The sequence below is a fragment of the Rhodnius prolixus genome, unplaced genomic scaffold (assembly GCF_049639745.1).
Source record: "Rhodnius prolixus isolate KJV_2025 unplaced genomic scaffold, Rpr scaffold_2, whole genome shotgun sequence".
NCBI lineage: Eukaryota > Metazoa > Arthropoda > Insecta > Hemiptera > Reduviidae > Rhodnius > Rhodnius prolixus.
Window position 1 is genome coordinate 51,622,288 of NW_027411592.1, and position 23,906 is coordinate 51,646,193.

Below are 23,906 nucleotides of genomic sequence, written 5' to 3' on the forward strand. Positions count from 1 at the left end.
TGCGCCTCTTGGGTAGATTCAGACTAATATGTTTTGCTCTTGAGCATCACGGTGATCTTCGCTAGTAATCATTTCGACAGCTCTAATTTTTTTGGCATCTGTTTTTTTTTTTTGTGTGTGTGATGGTCCAGTTTGCGTTCACTCCCAGAGGATATATACAGCATAAATTTGACTAAAAGGGTCAAATGTCAAAAAATATGAGGAACTCGTATCCTTCCTTCATAGTTTTGAAATAATTAGCAGTCTAATATAATAAATTGCATTTAGTAGTTACTACATTAAAACAAAATTAAAAACCGCATTAAATATGAATTAAAAGGTTTTGTACTGAAAAATAATTTAGATATTAAATGTTTATTCTTATTAGAAACTGAATTTACTTTTATTTTAGTAATAAATAAGGTACTCCAACAGTACTTTGGTCTATTGCAGCAATAGGATAAGCGTTAGAATTGTTAAAAGCCAGCAAGATTATTTATTATTATAGTATAGGTCTTATTAGTCAAACAACGTGAAACTAAAAGAAGTTTAATTAAGAATCTTTAACTAGAGAAATATCAACTTACCATTGGTTAATTCTCAATATTCATTTGGACGGGAGTTCAGCTACAAAAACCAACAATGGCCACAACAAACAATTAAGTTGGTAGCAATTAATATTAAAATGAAGGAATAGGATAGTTTCTATAAGTTTATGCTTGTCTTATGATAGAGAAGGATAGTAAATAGACATACACTCGCAGATATCTTGTAGTTATATTGCTGTGTGAGAAGACTTATATATGTTTACCTTGGGCTGTAGTACGAGATGGTAACTGTACGGAAGAAGTATTGACTTAAGCTGGGATATGGTATGAGTTTAACTTAGACCATTCGATTCTGTTCATAATGTAGACTGTCTAAACAATAATTTATGTACAAACTAACAGACAAACAGCTAGCCGACATTTCTCCCATCCGAGCCAGTGAGAAGGTTAAAATATGTTGACCGAACGCCTTGAACGCCAAAGTGAGCACAAGCAAACTGGTGCCCAGTTTAGAAGACCCATCATAACTCACTCACCCTTCACCCACAACTTAGGGCCTAAACCACCCTAAACTAAACAGTAATTAAGGAATTTACACCCTTTAGCCTTGTGTGTGAGGGGGAGATGGATGGTCAGTTGAACGGTAAGGGCATTGCACTAGCTGCAGGGCCAATTAATGTCCTCAGCAATGTTCACATTACAATACGATATCGTTTTGTAGCCCTCAAAATCAAACAGAAAAGTTTATCTATCTCTAGTCTAGTTCAAACAGACGCTTATCTATTTAGTAAACTGCAAAATTTATTGCTTCTAGCTGATCTAAGTATGTATTATTCCCCTTCATTTTGCGCATGTTGGTTTAATGGTCCGAACTTGCTTCTTTAATATAATTTAAATTATTTTAAATGCATCAGCCCATTTACACAGAGTTTTTCCATCTTTTTTTATACTCTGGTACGTTCCTAATCCCTGATTATAAGTATTATACTAAATTGAAGTATGTTTCTTAGTAGATTTTGTTTTAATTAATGGAAATCATTAACTGAATTAGTTTAATAACCTTAAAGATTATAGATGCTTTTTCTTCATTTAAAAAGTAAAATGAAAAACAATGATAGCGTTAATGAGTGGCCATTTTTCCTAATTTCTTTTTGTAAAAACAAGTTAAAAACGGAAATGTTTTTCCATATAAAAAAGATGGGATACCAAATAAAGATAAAAATGTGGGTACGGGAAAAGCGAAGGAAAAGTAAGATCCCTTTAACCCTTAGTGGAGGACAAAATGGACTGTTTTACTTTAGAATTTTCTTTTTTTTTTTTTATTCCATAACCAAAAGTTTGCAGTAATATAGAATAAAAAAGTTAAAATAAAAATAATATCGTGTAGTGGGTGGAGAGAATATAGTATTAGAAAGGGCACAAAAAAGAAAGAACAGAGAAATAACGTAAAAAATAATTTCAGTTATTAAAACAGTAAGGGTTTATTGTAGCAATATTCTTTAACGGCCTAGTAGAAACATTATTTAGAATGAGGCAGTTAAGAGTAAAATGAGATAGACCTCAGGATGGAGGAAGCCAGTCGGAGATGGCGAGGAAGGAAGAATAAACAGCAGTAGTATACTCCTTTTGTTTTGGAAAATGAGTCAGAGTGTCTCTGTATCTTTGTGTGTGTGTGGGTAAGTTAGGCGGCCAGTCCGGATCACGTAGGCAGCGGCGCTCGGTACCGCAACTCCGGCTACATCAGAGACTACCATGAGCCACACTTGTAACATTCTAAACAATACGCAAACATAGTCATCAATATAAATATTGATTTTGACTGTTAATATGAAAAAAACAGTCGATATATTAGAATGTACAATCTTACAAATGTCGAGGAATCGCAAATGCTAAAGTTTAGATTTTTATAGACGTCACAGAACGGTTGTTTTCCATAAATTCAATCGGATTTCAATTCACATCATCACTATGAAAAGTCATTTAACTTTTAGGTGGAACAAAAAAAAAACAGTAGAACTTTGTTCACTACTAGTGAAAACTGTTTTCATTTTAAGGAAAACCATTTCTAAGAAATAATACCCGGAAAATGGAAATACGAACTAATCACAGATGATTGTTTGAAGGTGTCGTGGTTGTCAAAGAAAAGTAGTAAAAAAAATAAACTGAATCATTTCTCTCTAAAAAGCATTTCAAATCTTGTATTCATTTCTTTAATCCCTTTTTCTCTGGCCTCAAAATGTATAGCTCCAAAAGGTACTAAAGACACGTAAAACTTGAAACCGTTCTTAGAAGCTACAATCAGCTAGTTTTTATACTTCTTAAATCTTAATAGTACTTATATCTTATTTAGCGATTTCAACTTACGTTTAAAAGTTCGCTCACTTTTCTAGATCATATTCCTTTTTTACCAGCAAACAGTTGCCTAAAGAACTCAAGCTCAAACCACTTGTTTTCCACATCCTATTGAGAGTGACTTTGAACCTGGTTTCTGGAAGATGTTTATATCAAATCTCTCTCTTGTGTTAGAATTTGTGAAGAAGTTCATCCCAAATTATTCATTCAAGTATTGACTCTAATTTTCCATCTGGAGACTGTAATCAGGGTCACACTATATCTAATGCTATTCTTAATGAAATTAATCATTAATAAGAATTTAAGAATAATGAATACATTAATATCTTTATCAACACAAAGAAATAACATAAAATTTAATAAATAAATAGACAAGAAAGCAAAATCTTTAAAGAGAGGTAAATAGTATCGTAGAAACAGAGGCTGTTAGGCATACAATGTGCCACAATAAGACGAAGATGAAGATGAAGAATTGTTAAGCGCAGGTTAAAACAGGCGCTAGAAATTTCAGCAGACAAATATCTATTGTTTCCCAAACGGGTATATGAGAGAGCGCCTTGCACCGAGGACGACCTAACATGTACACACCCATTAACAATTAATTATATATATATATATTATATATTCTATATATATATATATATATAAAGGGAGAGAGGGTGCGAGAGGAGAGGCAGAGAGATGAGTGAATATGCATGCGTGAATGTACATAAACAAAGTGCGTATGTGTAAGGTGCGTAGGTACGTCCTAATTAAACTTTGTACAGTATACATTAATACTACTACATCATCCATCTTCATATTGGATGAAGAATGGAGTAAATGATATATATATATATATATATATATATATATATATATATTTTGCAGGAAGGATGAAGATTGAGAAATGCCTTCATCTTCTCTTATCTTTATGTTTAATGGCGCTACACTGCGACTAGTAAGCTTATAAGATACCCTAACTGTATAGTGTAAACAAGTGGATAAATAAGCAACATTATTGTCTCTTATATACTAACATTAAACAATATCCGGCCTAGTATAAGGTAACATTAAATAATGCCTTTATATTCGGCAGGATATGAGAATAAAAGAATGCTAATAAAATGGACATTGCTGTGACTAGTGGCGGAAATATGGGCTGAAAAGATCATGAAATCAAGCTGGCTGAGGAATCCGTGGGTTGAATGATAAGCGTTTTCAGTCTCAATTCAATTAATTTTCAAATCCATCCTGGAATGCGTGAACAGTAGGAGCCGATTATTGTCTTATCCAACTGCGAGTGAAAACCGATAAATTTCATTGGGTTCCCTTTCGCAAAAATCGCTGAAGCTCCAAAGAAACAATATTCTGGGAACTCATTATAATCTGGTTAGTCTTCAGCATCCCTAATTTGATCTAAAAGAAATCAACCAATATCGCGTAGCAATATTTATTTTTAATCAATAAATAATTGATAAAAACTAATAAAAACCTGTTGTTTTCCTATTATCCTTTGCAGACCATAAATCATGTAACCATTATGAAACTGTAAGTTACAATTAGGTATTTTTAATCTTCACGATGATGTAATGGGCAAGTCGGCGCGAGCGCGACTCAAATTTCTGCTGTGGCATCTAACTTGCTAGAACACCTCTTCTAGCCCTGCTTTATATAAATTAACAAGTTCAATCAGGGTTAGGTTAGACGTTCTTGGGCTAAGAATGAAGGATAGGAGTTATCTTTTCCGAAGAGCCAAACCGTCGACTATTATTATTATTATTGTTATTATTATTATTATTAGCAGGGAAACCACTACTCCAGAAGAATAGTGTTACTGGCCACATTAGATGTCCGAAACGCGTTTAATTCAGCGAAGTGGTCAGATATAATGAGAGCCCTGGAGACAGTTTTTAGAATACCGCCCTACCTTCTCCGCATGGTACAGAGCTACCTTTCGGACAGGCAGCTGAAGTATGAAACTGCAGACGGGCTGCGTAGCAAAGAGATCACGGGAGGAGCTGCTCAGGGGTCTATCTTGGGGCCGGATCTGTGGAACGTCTCTTACGATGGTATCCTGCGTATGGAGATGCCGGTAAGTTCTTTCGTGGTAGGATATGCTGATGACATCGCTGCCGTTATCGTTGCACGCGATACTGAAGAGGCTCAGATTAGGCTGAACCAAGTGATGAGGCGCGCGACCTCTTGGTTGGAGGACCATGGTCTCAGTTTAGCCACAGAAAAGACGGAAATAGTCCTACTCACAAGACGACATATTCCCACGAGAATGCATGTTTATGTAGCCAAAGAGACGATTGTCGCCAGCAACGCGGTCAAGTATCTGGGGATTCGCCTGGATACTAAACTCTCGTTTTGGGAGCAGATCAGGCACTCTTCGGAGAAAGCCGCGAAGGTGACATCGGCACTGAGTGGGCTTATGTCAAACGTTGGGGGACCGACGTCTAGTAAACGGCGACTTCTGATGTCGGTAACGAACGCCATACTTCTATATGGGTGTGAAGTTTGGGCCGACGCTCTTAGAAAGGAAAAGTACCGGAAGCAGATGGCTTCGGTCCAAAGAAGAGGAGCATTAAGGATCGCCTGTTCCTATCGGACGGTATCGGAGCCTGTGGCACTAGTGGTGGCTGGAGTGATCCCTATTGATTTGATGGCCCAAGATCGTAAAATGGCTTACGATCTAAGGGAAGTCCTTGGAACATCGGAGGCGAAGGTAGTGGCCAGGGAACACTCAATTCGGTCCTGGAATGAGAGGTGGCGGACGGACACCCGAGGCAGATGGACTGCACGGCTAATTGGCAACCCTTCTGTATGGGCCGGAAGAGAGCATGGCGAGGTAGACTACTACCTCACCCAGTTTCTTACGGGGCACGGGTGCTTCAACTCGTACCTGTATAGGATGGGGAAAGTTGGAGACCCGTCATGCATCTTCGGAGACTCTGACCTCGATGACGCCCATCACACATTCTTTATGTGTGATAGATGGGTGCCGGAGAGGGAGAGATTGGAACAGGAGATCGGAAGAATTACGCCCGAGACCGTAGTGGGGATTATGCTCTCTCACACAGACTGCTGGGACCGGGTGGCGACCTTTGTGAAGGCAGTCTTGATAAGAAAAAAGCAGGAGCTGGATTTCCATCTGCTCCGGTCGTTCCAGAGAGTTGAATAAAGGCCGGTGGGAGCTCATATGGGCTACTGTGAGGCACCACCCTGAAGTAATGCGTAAGTGGTTCCAGGGTGGGTTTCAATGCCTCTTGGGGAGGTGGGTTTTTTAGTGGGTGAGGGTCCCACATACCGTGGGCATTTCCCCACGACGATGCATTATGCATTTTTCCCCCTCCATCAAATTTTTTTTTTTTTTTTTTTTTTTGGCGCATCAACAGCTGAGGTTATTATCGCCCGGAGCTTTTTCCAGTGCACTGCCGGCCTCCGGACAGTGTTCTCTCGTTACAGACAACACTGTCCATCACCGGACAGTGAGCTGTAAGAAGCTCCTAGGAAGAGAAAATCTAAGGGTCAGCTGCTGGATTCGAACCCGGGACCTCCGCGTGGGAGCCCAGTATGCTAACCTCATAGCTAATCCCTTCCCTTATTATTATTATTATTATATGATATTGCCAAAACATAAAATAAGCCCTTTGTTTTAATAAGTGAAAAATATTATGAATGATTTTCATTCAATTTTAAATGGACAATATATGTGTTTCATATTTTCCAATTTCTCAATAAGTGCTTTTATATATCTACGTAGATATATGTGTAAATAATTGAAATAAAAACCTCAATGTAAATATATTTATAATCGAATCAAGTGGCGTGACAATTGACAGGCTTTTCAGTTTTATTTGACCAATGTATTTTTATTAGAAATAAATAAAAATAAAGGTGGTTAAAAATAAGAGAGACATTGAAATGGAAATCAAAAGCTTTTATAAATAAATAAGTGTGTAAGTAAATTGATTGTGGTTATTAAAAATATACATGTATTTGTATTTGTGACTTTGTAAGAGAGGTTCTTTCATTTATTTTTGATCAGTGGACAGATTAATTTATATAAATAAATATTTATTTACCAGAAAAATAGAGAAAGGGGATTTAGATTTAGAGACGTTAAAAAGGGACCGATAGAAGGGTGGAAGGACTAGAAGAAAGAGAAGATCTCAGGTCGCAAATCTGCTGGCGATCGCCTAGAGTACCTAGTTGTCAGTGCGAGAGTTTTCATGTCGCGCGTGCGCACGGCCGACCGCCTCCGAACACCGCGCGCGCTCCACCGTTTCCTGTCCACATATACAATTTAATATAAATGCGGTTGAATTAATAATCACCCATTATCTGTCTCACAATGCTTGGATATATGGCCGGGAGTGTGCGCGGGGGCGGGGATAGACTGAGGCCACCAACTCTCGCAGAGAAAGCAAAGAGCAAAATGGAAATTCGTGCATTCAATTAAATCTAATGCTTTTCATTTTGAGCCCATCTCTTGTTATTAATGAAATATTTTGGATGAAAATTGTTAATAATATTATCTTCAACAAACACTTCCTGTAAAATATGTTTGTGTTATTATTTTAAGCTTGCCATAAAAGTTATGTAACTAATTCTGTTATTTGGAACAGAATTTGTGGTTGATGGCGAAGTTCTTTGGTTAAAAAGTTGAAAGAATTAACTTTGGTTGTCTTTAAACGAAACAAATCTCATTTTTCCTGACTAAGTCTCCGAGAATTTTAAAGAAAATTAGTTTTTAAAGAAAGAAAACTTCTTAAACAATGCGCAATATCTTGAAAATGACAATTATCTTTAAAAATTGGTAAGCACATCATAAACATGTGACTTAGGGTAAAACAATTTTAATAAGTATGACTTTTGATGCTATACAATTTTGGATATTAGTTCGACTTTTTGATTAAACTTGTGCAATTAAGTTAAGTAATGCCTATTTTTCCAGGCCGGCTTTAAGTCAAACTACCAAATTAGGTGTTAACGGAGATGTCAAGCAAACATATTTTACTATAAAGTTCTCATATTAACCATTGTAATAAAATCCAAGACCTAGACCAGGGGAATCGAAACCACTAAACCAACAATACACCTTAGCATTGCGGGTCTAGTGTATTAACCGCTCCGGCTACCGTGGCGCCTAACATTTTTTTGTACTGAACAGTTTATGTATCAGTAATTATGGTTCTAAACATGGATTTGAGACACTTCATCTTGTTGAGAAATGCTCATGCTTAAATGAATTTGTAAATTCGCGTTAGCGGATCAGTTGGAACTTGATTCGTTCTCTGTTGCTCAAAAAGGAAATCTAGAAAGTGCTTTTCTGAATCCCCCATGATCTGAATGAAGGCCAGGGTGATTAATCTACTCTTTAACTACCTTAAGGATTTGCTCAGGACAGTTTTTCATAGTTTTGGCAACCACAAAACTAAAACGTTGCCCTTACACCGGTAACCTACGTAATAGAAAAGCCAAATAATTTTTTGTTGATAATAGTTGCAAGATTTTGAGGAAATGAATTACGTAAAAGAAGCTGAAATAATTGAACCACACATTAGGGTTTTTTTTTCTTCAATTTGTTCACCATTTATTGAGATATAATATGAGCAACAACTAGCTAGCTAGTTTTTGAAGAATTTTTCTTAACTAAGTCAGTAATTTAGGGAGAACAGGAATGAAATAAGAGTTAAAACAAAGAAGGTTTTTAAAACCTTACATTAGCGGACCCAACCTGAAAAGGGGTACGACCAGAAGGGAGAGTGGGTTTATTGTATTAACAAAGTCCATTTGTATTCATTAAAACTAGACAAAGAGGATGGCCATAAGCATTGTGGGGGAGATGTGACGTAGTGAGGTAGTGCTAACCTACGCACGTACAGACTCCGCTCTAAAAACTCGCGGTTACTAACCTCCCTTTCAAAATTCTGCGATAAAAAAACATTTCCACGTTATATATTTGTTTTTAATATATATTTATGTTATCAATTTAGTTACTTAACTGGCTCTACACTTCAAGACGGACTTTGGGCTCCCTTACATTACCTTTACAAGTATCTCTGTCTTGAGCTTTTCATTTCCATTTGGTTACTCCGATTTCAGATCATCTTCTGTCTTTACTCCAGCATTTACTTTCTACATACCTAATCTTATTCTTCTTGACTTAATGAAAGTATGTTACTATATCTTCTTGACCTTTCAGGTCGTTCAATTCTAGGACCTAATCTAGGCCTAATATGATTTAAAAAAGTAGTAAAGTAAAGTAATTGCCTATTTTTCAGGCGTGCATTAAGTCCAACTACAAATTAGGTGTAGTGGACGGAGGCTACTTGTAAACATACTTCACTGTAAATTTCTCATATTAACCATTAAATAAAATCCAAGTCATAAGACCGGGGAATCGAACCCAGTACCACAATACATATTAGCTTTACAGGTCTCGCCTCTAACCGCTACCGTGGCGCCTCAAAAATATGATTTAATGAAACGAATCTTCATGATCTTTCAGGTCGTTCAATTCTCTTGGTTACGCAATACTTGGTCCAAATACCTAGCAAACATATTGGTCCAAATATAAGACTCATTATGCTCCTCTCGAAGATTCTCAAAAACTGCTGGTCTTCTACTTCACTCATCTCTGCAACGTAGGAAACTGTAGTTTTGACCTGGGACTTGTACATACAGCTACTCTGTTGGTCGGTCTTGATAAAAAAGAATGTTATCAATTTATTGTATATATAATTGGAGCTCTTTAATGATCAGAATATCTCCCTAATTCCTTGGTACCGCCACAGACTCATTACAGCCAATTAACAGTTATAAACTTATTAATTAAGCAACAGTTTATATTTTATTACTCATGCACACGCAGACAATGAATAATCTCAATTCACAAAACCCTTGAAAAGTTAAATGTTAAATCTTACGATCTGGCAGATTTTCCCTTTTCAATCGAGGAACTTTCAAATTTGGTGCCAACGTAAAAAACAAGGGTCCGAGCCTTTTTTGACAATAAAACTGCCAACTGAAAATACCACTTTGTTAAATCGATTTTTGAGTTTAATTTCTTAAAAATATCTCAGCATTTTTTATTGATTTGTTTTGTTTTCTTTCTTCATACTATTCATTGGTTCATATCCAGCTCACATCTCATTTCTCTCAGTGTTATTCTGTAAAAATGTAAGTTTCTTACACAAGACTTCATAGCTATTTCTTGTGACAACTCAAGCTCGGAAATCTGAATGTTTCCAAATCTAAGCAAATTAAAGGGCTTACCAGCAAGCACTGGTCCTTTTAAAAAAAAATTACCACACAGAGATATCTAAAACTTCATTTATTTGAACTAATAAGTTATCAAAAAACTGTAACTTAAAAAAAATAATAATAATAATAGCTACATACGAGTTGATTACGTCAATATCTTTTTAACTATAGTTAGTTTGATGTTACGTTAAATGAAGCATGAAATACAGAAGATAGTTAAATGAACTAAACATAAGATGAAACAAGTGAAGTTGGATAAAAGAGATACTGTATTGATGGTTATCTTTTCTTACAGAAAAGCAAAACTACTATCTATTTCTTTTTTAATTATATTTTGTTCAAAAGATTTTTTTTTTTGTGTGTTTATTTGCGGTAAACTAAATTTAAAATCTTTATTAGTTGTTTTACCATTCTCTTTTCTTGGCCTTTTCAATCTTATTGATGACCTAGTACATGTCTTATTTTGTGCTAGCGGCATTTCTTTCAAGTATCAGCCAAATGTGATTCAGTTTAATGATATTTTGTATTTTTGTTACTCATTGATGATTTTTTTTTTTTTTTGTTGCCTTGGTTTTGCGTTATACTAATCGTTTTAACTATAACAGCAATGTCTCTACATAAATAGATAACTCATACAACACATAGCCGTCCTAAGGTGCATAATATACGCTTGGCATAAAGAATACATTGTTAGAATGGGGAGTATCCAGTAAAACTAAGGAAGATTTTTGTATTTTTCCCCTTTTTCTCAACCTCTACATCCAATACTAACCAATTATCAATCCAACTATTGTGTATACAGTACGCTTAGCATCAAAATGCAATATTAGAGACGGAAATCAAGGAAAATTCCAGTTAAAGTAATGAAGATTTGTTGCATTTTTTCCAAATATGCTGCAGTTACCAGATCCAATGTTTTATTACAGTAAATTTCTGAATGTAGAAAAGACCAAAGCTATAGTTATTGGCTCCAACCCACTCCTTAAATCATTGGCTCCTCTTCCTAATCTTTTCCTTTACAATACCCCAATAAAATATTGTTCCTCTGTGAAAAACCTTGGTATCACTTTCGATCAAAACCTATCCTGGAAAAACCATGTTTCCCAAATCTCTCGTCGTTCCATCCATATCCTTAAGCAGTTTAATAGTTCCCGTCACCTTTTTCCAATTAAGACCCGGCAACTCCTAGTTTCCTCTCTTATATTCCCCCATTTCGACTATGGTTGTTTAGTGTATGGCCGGTCTTTCTGGTGATATTGAAGCTAAGCTTAAGCGCCTCATGAACTGCTTCATAAGATTTATTTTCAGCATTTCCAGAGACTCTCGCATTTCGCACTGCTACGATGAGTTGAAGTGGCTTTTTCCTGTCTATCGCCGCCAATATTTTTTGGCTTCTTTCCTTTTTCAAGTCATCCAGTCTCAAAGGCCTTCCTATATTTTTCAACTCCTTAAGTTTAAATCCTCCATCCATTCCCGTAACACTAGATCTCGCTCATCTGATCTCTATATTCCCTCTCACCGTACCTCATCCTTTGACAAGTCCTTCCTAATACGTGCTACCTCTCTCTGGAACGCCTTGCCTTCATCTGTCCGCCATGCTCCTACCCTATCCATCTTTAAATCCCGTCTATTCAGTTATCTACTTTCTATTCAGCTTCCTCCGAAATTCTAATTGTTTTAATTTATTTCCTTAATTTCTGCTGTTTTATTATTTTATTTTTCCTTTCATTTTCACTTATTATATTTTCACTTTTGTAAATACTTATTTATTTATTTAATTTCTGTATAATCACAGGCCAAACTGTTAAGGCCTCTATTTGTTCCTGTATTTATTCTTAGGGGACAATTGTCCCAGACTAATAAATTTCTTTTCTATTCTATTCTATTCTATTAAACTTACTTTAAATTCAAAAAATTTGGAACTTTTGTAAAACATTTTAAGGAAGAATAAATCCTTGTAAATGATTTATTCCAGATTGATTTTTATTTCCATTAAAATAGAAAAAAAACGTTGGCCCAACACCCTTTGTTTGGTGACCCTTGCCCTAAATTAAATTGTTGCAAAATGAAACATAAAATATCGTTGCAATAATATTTCTGTAAAAGCTACTCGTTTATACTTTTAAAGTGTTAAATGTCTTTGGAATTATTATTTATTAATCCTTAAACAATGATACATTAGACTCTTAAGATAATTTATAAGTATAACATTTGACATGCAGGCGTGTTGTATTGGTTTTTGCAGTTGTGAGTTTGCAGAAAGAGATAATGCATAATTCATTGCAATTGTAGTTTTCATAACTGAATTATAAATTTTTTATTAGTTCTTTTATTTAGTTCTTTTATAAATGGTTTAAATTTTATGTATAAAAACATTTTCTTATAATCTTAAAACACAATAACTGTAAAAAAACTATAACTGCTAATAACATTTACTTATCTCATAGAGAATATAATTTTATAGATAATTTCTGAGTGTTGGTTTTTCTGTATAACATTGGAAACCACAGAAACCGCAGTAGTTTTAACAATATTAATATTGCAAGTAAAATATTCAAAGACATGCACATATCTGTACGGTAAGACCTGAGATCCTCTGCTAGCACTGGACGTGTCTTCATCATATTATATTCTAACCATATGGTCAGATATTCTTGTACTTATTGTGTTAAATCATTACGAAGGGTGAAGGGAACAATGGTTTGCAAGGATGTTCAATTTTGAGTGTTTATATTGTTGGGTAAATGTCTAAAATTGAAATTACCTATTTATAAATATATTTTAGGTTAATCAGAAGTTTTATTTAAGTTGAACTTTGTTTTTAAGTAGTCAGTAAACGCAAGAGGACTGTCCTGTAGGTCCTCAAGGGGCCTAGGCACGATAGTCGAGCGGTTAAGAGACTAGACCCGCAAAGCTAAGATGTATTGTTGGTATAGTGGGTTCGATTCTAACAGTCTAAGCCTTGGATTTTATTTAATGGTTTAATATGAGGAATTGGTTGTAAATACGTAAAGTATGTTTGCTAGTCGCCTCCGTCCCCGGCACCTAATTTGGATATTGGGAGTAAAGCCCGGCTGAAAAAATGGGCATTACTTTACTTTTCTTTTTCTCTCGGTTCCCATAGTAATTTAGAATATATACAAACAGTAACTAAAATGGATAGAGATGTGTTGTAAGGCTGGAGGAGAGAAACTACCCAGCAGTAGCGCCCCTTACAGGATATCCATAATGATGATGATGAACTCAAAGAAGTCTCGGTGCCTCTGGCGATTCATTGGACGGATAGGAATGACACTGGAGGCGAGAAAAAAAGGATTAGAGCGATTAGAGAGAGGTGTATGGGTTTTATATTTTGTCTTGGTGAATTGTTGTACGTAAGAAATGTTATGAACTCTCAGTCGGGGTAGTTTGGACTGGAATTGTTCGTAGGTTTAGCTGAACCCCACCCTCTAGTCTAATAGGTTAGGGATTTAAATCAGAGCGTCGTCCAAGTAGTTTGAAAAAAAGAACGTCACACTTTTAGTCACTATTTGCTTTTGAAATCTTACGAGTGACTTCCAAGTGAGATGTTTGTTCAAGAAGAGCCTTAGATAGCCTCCAGGTCAGTGGCAGAAAGAGGTTTACTTTTTAAGAAGACAAGAAGACAGTAAAATCAATGAAGATATATATTTGGATCTGCAGATGCTGGACAATATCACAAATTTTATCCATTTTTTCAAGAGTTCTGTAATCGCTTAAATAAAAAGATTTACAATTTTCCCATTCAATGTTTAAAATAAAAAAAGAATGGAGACAATATAAAGTTATTTCCTACGTTCATATTTTACATATAAATAATACTGACCATTAAATAACCTGTATAAATCTTTGGGGTTATCTTTATGACTCCTTGATACTTCGAAAACCGGAAATAGGGTAATCATTTTCTTTAGTATATGTCTTCATTCATGACTAGCCCACTTAATAGTCTGTTTTCTTTCACAATAAACTACTGTTAGATTTTAAAAATAAACTTCAATTAACATTGTGATTATATTTTCAGTTATAATAATGTGCCTTTTTGCGCTTGCATTTTCTTAACAAGATGGGTAATCCTGGGATTGATGAGATTGGTCAAAGCTACACAATATCATCATTTGCTTTTAGTCGACTCTTGGGGCTTGTTTTTAGGCGCGTCCCACTCACCGCGCCGTCGCCGCACACGCGGACGCATGTCAAATAAATTTTTTTATTATTTTAAAAATGTTAAGTGTTTCGCGGACCATATTTCAGTTCTTGCCGACCACAGGTTAGGAACCACTGCTTTAAATAAATTTATAATTATCCATTTACAGTTGTTTAAAGTGGAGAAGTTCTAGAAGAAAATTTACCAGGAGAATGCTAAGTTGGAGAAAGAAAAGTGTAAGTTAAGTGTTAGTGGTTTGCCAAAGTATAAAGAAAGTGAGACTGGATGGTCGATGAAGAAGAATGGATAAAGCAAATATTTTGAACTGGATCATGAGGTAAACTGCGAAGAGGCAGATCTAAGATTAAATAGCTATCCAGCTCGTAATTCTTGGCTCCTTGAGCATGACAATATTCAATATATTGCAATAACTTTAGTAACTGAACTAACAAAATAAAACAATAATTAAATAACAGGGAGAACACGCTCGGAAAGGAAAGCACTGAATGGGGGAACTTCAAAAAAAGGCCTGTGCAATCACTTTTCTTTATCTGAGGTTACAATCAATTGTGAGGATAACATTTAAAAACTTGAAAAAAGGAAAGATACAAACAAGAAAGGATACTGGACTAGCTGCTATTCTGAAATTAAAATTAATTGATTCTTAGATAGATTATTCTGAGCTTTTATGCATGACAAAACAATGCAATAACTTTAGTACCTGAACAACAACAACAAAATTTAAAAAAAAAGACTAAATTCAAAACACAAAATGTAGATAAATTGATTTCATTTCACATACAATTATTAATTAGACAATTTAATTGAAAATCATTAAGTGGCAGATAATTTAATTAAAGTATTTATTAATTGAACATTTTCATGTTGTTATATAACTGTTTAATGACTGAATGGCGTTGCTAATTTAACTGCAGCAATAGTCTGTCCTGTAATTACTACAACCGATAGAAAGGGTAAAAAAAAAAGTTGAATTGATTCCCTGTGACTTATTACTTTCTATTTTATTACTAATCACAAACAATTAGTAATATAAAACTGTGATGTAGTAATAAATATTAATTTGAGATGTAACGATCGTGTATTGTAATAATTATCTTGTTCAGTTATTGTTTAATATTGTTATTGACAGGTTTTTTTTTTTTTTTAATTTGAAGTTATTGTGTAAGATTATTTTTAACAATTCTAACTTTGCAAATGTTCAGGAGCAAATAGTTCTGTATTTCTGGAGTTGGATTCGTTGGCACTAATTTTGTATTTTTTGCGAGCTCTAGGTTGTGCCCGAAAATCTTTAGTCTTCGATTTGGACAGATCCAAATTCAACAACGTTCTTCCTAATCGACAAATAACTTTCTTTAGTCTTTTGAGGCTACAATGAAATCCAATAATCCGAGGGTAAGGTGGAAATGCAGTTATTTTTCTACGTCGTCCCAATTTTAACCAAGATTTTTCCAGGAGATGGTACAGAGAGCCACTGGTCTTCCACCTGTTGCTTTCATTGCTGTTTAGTTTCTGGCATGTTGAGGGCACTCTCGCCTCATCCATAGTAACGAATTGGCTCGCAAATCACTGTTCTTTTTGTTCTTTTACTGCCAAAACACTGCTTAGCAACTCATTTTTTACAATTGTAACTTTAAGCATCGTAGTTTTATTACAATTACTGTCCACTTACAACTTAAATCGCCGATCATGCAATTTCCTAATGCACCGCTTCAACCTTCGTCAATTATGGCCAACCTTCATTTGGTCATGTTCTTCAGCTGCAGAACAATCACCTTTTATTTCAGATAGCATATTTTTTTTTTTTCATTTTATTTGTTTTAATGATTTAAGGCGCGTCAACATCTGAGGTTACAGGCGCCCGGAGCTATTTTTAGTGCACTGCCTCGGCCTACGGACAATGTTCTCTCGTTACAGACAACACTGTCCATCTGGAAGCTGTGAGAAGCTTCTAGGAAGAAAAAATCTAAGGGGCCAGCAGCTGGATTTGAACCCGGGACCTCCACGTGGGAATCCAATGCGCTAACTGCATAGCTAATCCCTTCCCTAGTTGGCACAATTCTTCACTGTTTAAAATCGAAGGAGCAGACTCTCCTATAAACCGCCACCAACTTTAGAATGGATTTCTTTTGGCGTCAAATCTTCTCCAGAACAAGGAATTTTATCCCATTTAATCAATTTTTTATTCCGGCATAATATCACATTATATCCATTTCGACGATATTCACTGAAATCACCCAATAAAGGAATCACTTCGAGCAGTCAAGCGACGTATAATTGCTTCGTATAAAACTTATCAGTATAATTAAAATGGAATTGGCATTTTTGGTTGTAAAATATGTTGAGGAAGTATGAGGTTTCTTCATTGCTTTGTTTGTTTTCATTTTAAGGAATTTTTGTTCCCATGTGTTTAAGCTCCTAAATTTCTGTTTAATTTTTTTTTAAATTCAGCGTTACCAACATAATTACTTCCGAATGAAAACTCAGTATTAAAACACGATCGCAAATACTTCCTATGAACGTAAAATAAGAAAAGACAAAGACAGAAAGCGATCAATATAAAATGAGTCATTTCGGGTACAGCCAGACGGTCTCCCACTTAACTGCTGCACACAAGTAAAGTACATATTGCTCTAGGGGAAGTAAAGTATGAAGGCGATGGACTTTGAACGGTGGAGCAGAGGAAGAGATAGAGAGGTAATTACATGCATCATCTTGACAGCATGAAGAATGGGTACCTACAATTTTAGGCCCGATTAGATTCGACCCGGCCCATCGGAATTTCGTCTCAGTTTTCTAAGAACGGGCCCGTCACAGCTTCGTGGGCGGTTCTATGTTTTCATAGAAAATTATGTTGATCATATTGATTTGACATTTAAGTAAAAAAATACACATATCATTTTATGACACTTATGATTTAATGGTTAAATAACACTAATAAATGTGTAATTTACTACAAGAATCGATTTTTTTTAAGTTAAATTGTAGAAAATGAGAGGTAAATAACTGTATATAAAAAGTAATAACCTCTAAAATTATAGAATATTTAAACTGTGCATTATTGGCCATTCACAAAGCAACGGAAATAGTTCTAAGTAGGCGGGAAGGGTATTTACTTAGAGATTGTTATCAACTGCGAGCAGCTGTAAAGCAGTTACAAAATTGTAATTCGTGAAGTAAGCAGAGTTAGAGTGGTAAAACTGCGTGGACTTCTGTCTTTGATTCTCCAACTGGTGACTTGTCTAAACTAGTTTGTTCTCTCTGGACCATTTTTCTATCCTAACTGCAAGGAAACATCTAGTTTCAACGAGAGGGTCCACGCAAAACAGACAAACTGACAGATGGACACTTCTTTCTAGGAGGAAGTTCTTTCTAGGATTAAAGCCCTAATAAAAACTGTAGTAAACCTTGAAAATATTGATACAAATAATAAAATAGCTGCAAATTTTCTGTCCAAGCTGAGATAGTCTGCTGAGACTTCCATTGCGGTCCTCTTCTAGCAAGTGGGCTACTTTTTTCCGGCCATCTTAACGATGTCCTAATCGACACAAAACGAATAACATCAATACGAGTAACTTACCACTCTGGAAATCCTCTTCTAGGGTTTGCAGATGGAGCATTGTTGAGCATTTTCGATATTCGGCCGACCGAAATGTTGGGCGCCCACAAGTCTTAGATATGAAGAAGTATTCTTCCGATTTCAAAGAAGCGTGGATAGATATAAAGCCAATCAGTACTCGCTTCGGCGGTACATATACTAAAATTGGAACGATACAGAGAAGATTAGCATGGCCCCTGCGCAAGGATGACACGCAAAATCATGAAGCCCGTCCACAACACCTAGTAAATGATAGTTGGACGTTAAGCCTCGCCTGAAAAAATAGGCGATTACTTTATAAAGCCAATCAGCTTACTGCTTTATTTAGTCTGTAAGCCAGGAGTGAATATGTTTTACTCTCAGTTTGTTTCTAAAGAAGCAAAATTAGAAGTCGATCAATAAATTAATATTCAAATTCAGAGTTCAGGTAAAGCGAGTTCAAAAAACTCCAAAAAATCTTAGGTAGGATCTGTTTAGTCACTTTAATTTCTTGTTCTAGACCAAAATTTTGGTTTGAAGCTTCTTTTTTCCTGACTACATTCAGGTCATTTGTGCCCAGAGCTTTTTTCAGTGCACTGTCGGCATCCGGGAGTATGTTTCTCTCGTTCATAGCCCAGGAAGAGAAAACCGAAGAGCCAGTAGCTGGATTCGAACCCGATATCTTGGCGTGGGAATTCAGTACGCTAATCTCTTCCCGCACTTTATCTCATGTTTTGCCAAATTACTTGATATAATTCCATTGTAATATTTAAATTCCTTAATAACGATTCTTTTTTTTATTAAAACGAGATGAATTCTGGAGCTACAGTAAATTTCACTCGTACTTCTTTGATTCTTTGTTCCAGCTCCTCAATATAGACAGCTGCTAGCTGAAGCACTTAGTTTAGGGGTCATAAGTGACTATGGAGAAAGAGATTGTTATTCTTCTCCATGCAGATTGATGATATCATTCTAGATATTTTTTGATAAGGCATTTAGAGGTTTTGAAAAGTTTTTCGAGCTTACCCAATTCTGAGCAGAATCGGCCACCGGAATAATGAAGAAAAGTTTTAAAGAATTACACAGGAAGTCTGTCGGAGCAGATTTGTGATGATGCGAACGCCGCCGAACTCCTGCCTGCCCCGAAATAATTTCCTTGATGAGTTAATTTTATCCCCACTTCCATTAACTTTTTGTCTAAAAGCTTGAAACAAAAAAATCTTTTGGCAAGTATAAAAAAAATGAAAGAATAATAATAAAATAAGCTTTTAAAAGACCCATTTGTGTAGGACGTTACAACACCGAGAGAGAGGGTGACCGAACGGAAGGGTAAGGTAGATATGGCTGGCCGGCCGGAAGTATATGAGCATGTATAGCTAGCAAGATGTGTGTGTGTAAAGGTCTATAAATGACTGATAGCTGCTCAAATGAAGACAGATGACGTGGAAATACTTTCAGACGCACGAATCGCCGTCTCGCCAACGCGCCCAAGTAACTCCCCGCTAAAGTCGTGCGCGCGTCTATAGTGAACATACATACGCACAAAATTAGACAGATGGGCCGTTAAAGGGGGTGTGGGGGAAAAGAAGTTTTAGTTAGAGTGGGTTAGCCGTTTAGAACGGGCGGTGAAGGGGTGATACCCCAATACCTAATATAATATTATGTAAATACTCCGGGCGAGCGAAGGAAAGACAATCAAAGCCGGAAACCATCAATACTCTGTATATACGATATCCGTTCTGTTCTTTCCTAAAAAATCTCCGTCGTTCTAAGTTGGCATTCCTACTTCAAACATTACAGAATGAGTGCATTAATATCACCAAGTGCAGTGATTAACAGTTATACCCTTAGCCCTTCTACGAGATTACATCTTCACTAAATGATGTGGAGGAACTGTCTTCAGCTAAATTCATAAAAACCCACAACAATTACTTTGTAAAGTAATTTTTTAAGTTCAACTAGTTTGTCACTTAAGTGAACAAAATATTTAAAAATATCTTAGAACTTAATGGCTGCCCTATACTTCTGAAGAAAAACCCTAGATTTTGTTTCAAAGTCCTTCAGTTTTTGGGAGTCTTTGAACTTCATGTTTCTTCCAGTTGTGATTTTTTAAGTAATGCTGCTGCTAGTAGTTCTTCCTTCCATTGGCGCTACAATCCTGAACGAACCAGGGCCTACTCTACATCATCTAAACACCTCAAGCGGCGACTTACTTCGCTGGTTTTCCATAAAGCATCTCTGCCTTCCTTTTTCTCAGCCACCAGAGTCCACCTTTAACGCAGGCCAAGAGGTTCATCTTCATCATGCAATCGCTTCAGTTGGACAGCTGTACGAATCCTCCAATGATCTCCCTCATTTACAGAACTATATATTTTCCGCCGCACAATCCTTCCCCAAGTTTCATTTTCTTTTGTCATGGGCTACGTTTTGTTGACAGATGTAAAACCACTAGTCTTATTTAATAATCTTATTTATGTATGCAGATTACAACTTCTATAATTCATTGAAACTTATTTTAGATTGTTCAAATAGTAATGTAATTGTATTTCAGAAAAACTCATTGATAACAGTGATTGTTATAAATTAATATTTTTAAAAAACATGTTAATATTAAGATTTATGAGCATGAATTGAATGTCATGCATTTAGGTGATACGTTCATTCAGTCCCAAGGGATCTTCTTGACAACTGTTGACATATAAGTGCATGTACTCACTCAAGATGCATTACTTGGCTAATGCACTGTCTCAGTCTACATCTGCAGCCTCTAAATATATTCATATATACACAAACTATATATATATAAGCAATTATCGATTTCTATTAGTGAAGTTCATAACATCTTGAGAAACACAAGATGCAACTCATCCAGTAAAGGCATATTGTTAGGACTGAATATAATTATTACATTATAAATTATTAAAAGATGTAATTATCTAGATTGATGCTGCAAATTAATATTAAACATTTTATTCAGTTTTTTTAACAAAATTCTGATATTTTACGGAAGTGTTCTGTTGTTCCTCTAAACAAAGTAAACCTTGGAATTATGTCAAAGACATTAATGAAGGCACACAACCTTGCTAAAAAAGAAACTTTAAACGATAAAGAAATAGAGAAACGCTTAGAAAACGGCGGTTAATAACCAGATTTGTACACTCTTATGCACTCTATTGGCACGCTGCTAAACTATTTTTCAAGAAATTACAAAACCAAAGTTCTATACATAAAGTAACAGAAGAGCAAGAACTTTCTGGATTTATTATTCGAATGTCCCCCATTTTTTCAACGCTAGGCCTCAACTCGCGGATGTTTTTCAAAGTTTAGAAGTTATAATTACTCCTCGAAAGGGCCAGAAATCTTAAAAAATTAAAATATTCTGTTCGATTAAACTAATTACACTGATCTATGTAGCTGATTCACCTGTTTTTAAAAAAAATGTACGGCTAAATTTATTTTCTTCGAATGTCAACATTATATACATAAATACATTTGTGCATACTTTAGTGCATAGGAGATAATGGTTGTTTGTATGGTAAACATCATTAGATAACTTTTATACACACAAATCTATGGTCACATTGAAGTAGTGGTTGGTGGACTTTTGTGATCCTCTCAAAAGATTTTTTGTAATAAGTAAGAGATACAAGGTAGAAGGAGATGTTTGGCAAGGTTAGGTCTAGTGTAGAATATACGATAGTCGATATTATCTCTGCATTTATGTTACTGGTGCATCCAAGTTCCTCCTTCTACCTAATATTTATTGTATTTCTTTTTAAATGGATTTTCTATTTAGCTGCATATCTTTCTGTTTTTATTACTTCTGTTTGGGTAAAATTTATTGAAACAAGTAATTACTACTAAATACTAAATTGGGCACTATTTATTAATACAACTTTTTAAGTTCGATACAAGGAACGGATTTTTATGTATTTACAAATGCCAAATATTTAATTAAAATATGCATTTATTTTCGTCAATTATGTGGAAAATATGTGATTTTCTTAAAATATTTTCTGGAATATTTAAGTAAAATGGACATTTTTTTTTATGAAAATGGAATTTTTTTGGGGGGGGGCAAGTTATAATTATTTATACACGAAAAGAACATTTTTACAATTTATAATAATTTATTAGGAACAAAATAATTTGTTTTTACAAGTTATAATGATTTATACATCAAAGAACATTTTTACTATTTATAAAAAGATGTGTTAAATTTTCAATTTTGAAAACTTCACTCTTCGAAATAGTTTGCAACCACATGAAATTTCAAATGTTGGAACGTGAAGTGACGACGATCTGGGCGTAAGATGGACTTGTAACGACTAAAAGATCGTTCAACATCAACAGATGTTATAGGTGCCTTGCTGAAAGAAGTTATCTCATTGGTTGTAAAGAGGTACACCATGTTCTGAGGTGACTTCTGTTCCACTGATAATATCAGAAATCTGGCAGATGGTCTCCCATCATTTGTTCTTGCTCAGTACTTCTACCAGTTTTTAAGTTTCTGGAAAGGGATATCTGCTCTAACCAAAGCCCGACACAGATCTTTACTCAGAGTGGACTTACTTTGATGATGGAGATGTAAGGAAGGCTTGATAGGACGTCCTCTCTTTCTTTCTGTTTTTATTCTCTATGTGCGATCCCGGTGGCAATATGTTGGGTGACTTGGGAACGTTGAGAGCAAGAAACGCGCTTGTCACAAGCTGTGCAATACAAAATGTCTCCATCACTTCGTAAAAGTTCTGCTGGAAACTCGCGAAGATATTTAGCAACCAGTTGTTTGTTTGAGGCCGATGTTCGTGGCATTTCACCCAAAAAAGAATACACTAAGTGACCGAACGAAATGAATTGGACACTTCAACGAACGAGCTGAAAGAACAGACAACGTCAAATAACTAACAAGTGCCCGTTACTGTTTAGCAGCATTCTCTGTAAATTACAATAACCATTTACCCACTGTGATTCACAGCCCTACAGTCTATGGTTCACAGTTCCTGTCAACCACCTCCCAATTATGAAAATATGCCCAAAATGAAAAATATGAAAAAATATGTACATATTTTGATTAAATATGTAGAAATATTTATTTATTTTAATCAAATATGTATAAATATGCGATAACATCCAAATATGTGAAATAAAAGTAGACTCAAACGGCTTAAAAAGTGTCAGTATGAATACTTCTAGTTGAAAAACGTCTGTAAATTGCCTAAAAAAAAATATGTAAATACATACGAATCCGTTCCCTAGTTCGATATGTCGACAAGCCAACTTACTCTAATCAAGCCAATTACTCGTTTATTGAAATTGCAAGGATAGCGAAGTCGAAGATCCAATGTATGCTGATTTGTTTTTTCGATATCCACGGAATCGTCCACAAAGAGTTTCTACCTCTTTCAATCAACACTTTTACCGAGAGGTTCTTGAAAAACTTCGAAAAAGGGTCATTCGTGTGAGACCAAACATCAAGAACAAGTGGGTGTTGCATCACGATAATGCTCCTTGTCACACAGCAATTTCAATAAACGAGTTTTTGGCCAGTAAAAACATTCCTGTGGCTCCTGAGCCTCCTTATTCGCCTGACTTGAGTGCTTGTGACTTTTTTTTTCTTCCCGAAGTTGAAAAATCACCTCAGTGATTCAGCAGTGCTATGAGGAGTGGAAGAAACGTCTCAAGCGCTGTGTGGCTTCAGAAGGAAGTTATTTTGAAGGTGACAATATAGAATTGTAATTCTTTTTTAATAAAATTTTTAAAAAATCCGTCTCGTTACTTAATTTATAGAGCTCGTATATAATAACAAATAATTCCGTTCTGTTGTTACGAAATCCAGAGCAACAACGTCAATAAGTTGCTCTTGGTTGATACATTGTCTTTTAAATTATGGCCAATATTTAAGTGAGTTTATTCTTGAATAATCTGTGAGTAAAGGAATAATTAAAAATTTAATATTTAATGATAATAATATTCAAATCTTTGTTTTGCATTTAGTAAGATTTATTTTTTTAAT

The 23,906-nt window shown here is 35.3% G+C and overlaps 1 protein-coding gene and 1 non-coding gene across 10 annotated transcripts in view; both read left to right on the forward strand.

Moving 5' to 3' along the window:
- Positions 1-23,906, forward strand: part of LOC141449934 (uncharacterized) — a 383,560-nt gene that overhangs the window by 322,788 nt on the left and 36,866 nt on the right. The window lies entirely within an intron of this gene.
- Positions 18,050-18,158, forward strand: LOC141450586 (U6 spliceosomal RNA). The gene has a single exon (XR_012456182.1). It is a non-coding gene; the product is annotated as a U6 spliceosomal RNA (small nuclear RNA).